This window comes from Condylura cristata, unplaced genomic scaffold, assembly GCF_000260355.1.
Source record: "Condylura cristata isolate star-nosed mole 26May11 unplaced genomic scaffold, ConCri1.0 scaffold00008, whole genome shotgun sequence".
Taxonomy (NCBI): Eukaryota; Metazoa; Chordata; class Mammalia; order Eulipotyphla; family Talpidae; genus Condylura; species Condylura cristata.
In genome coordinates, this window is record NW_004567109.1 from 193869 (window position 1) to 194704 (window position 836).

Sequence of the window (836 nt, forward strand, 5' to 3'; positions counted from 1 at the left end):
GGCCCCCGGCCCCCGGCGAAGCCTCGCCCGCCCTGCAGATCTCCCAGAGGCGGCGAGAAAAGCAGGAGCTTCAAGGCGGGGAGAAGGGAGGGGCGGTAGAGACGGATCAGCACCGCAGGTCACCCTGAGGAAACTGGCCCGGAGGAGAGTGCTGCCGGCCGGGCTGGGCGGGCTCCGCCCCCAACAGCGCCCCTGTCCCTTCCAGACAGCAGCTGTCCGGCGCCCAGCGGAGCCCAGGATGCCTGTTCTGGCGCAGCCGGTCACGTGTCAGACAGGCCCGCTCCTGACGGGTACGGTCATGTGCAAGATAATGGCCATTTTAATCTCCAGCCAGCCCGCGGGATCTGCTTCAGAGCCAGGGTGGGGCTCTGCCCCTCCGCGGCCAGGCGGGCACCGGAACACCTGCTCGTCTGTTTGAGTCCTGCCCTGGCCGTCGGGGGGCGGGAGAGAGACTGACACCATAGGGTGCGCGGGAGGGGGAGGGACAAAGAAAGGGGGGGCCGGGGGAGGCGGGAGGCGCCAGCCAACGCAGACGGAGCATGGAAGGCCACGAGGAAGGGGCAGGCAGGCCCCTTCGCTGAAGCCGGACGGAAAGCAGGCCAGGGGGTGACCGGCTGCCCCAGAAGCAGTGAGAGCCGCGCTCTGGCAGGACCCTGCGGCCACAGCCCCCCACAGCCCCCCGCCACCCCGCCAGGCCGAGCCAGTGCAGGGCCTCGGGAGACCAGGCGGGGCCTGAGCCAGAGGCACCGTCACCTCGAAGACTCAGAGGCAAGTGTCCCGGGGTGGGCGGCGGGTGAGAAGGGCGGGCAGGGCGGCGGGAGCCCCTGCCAGGCGCT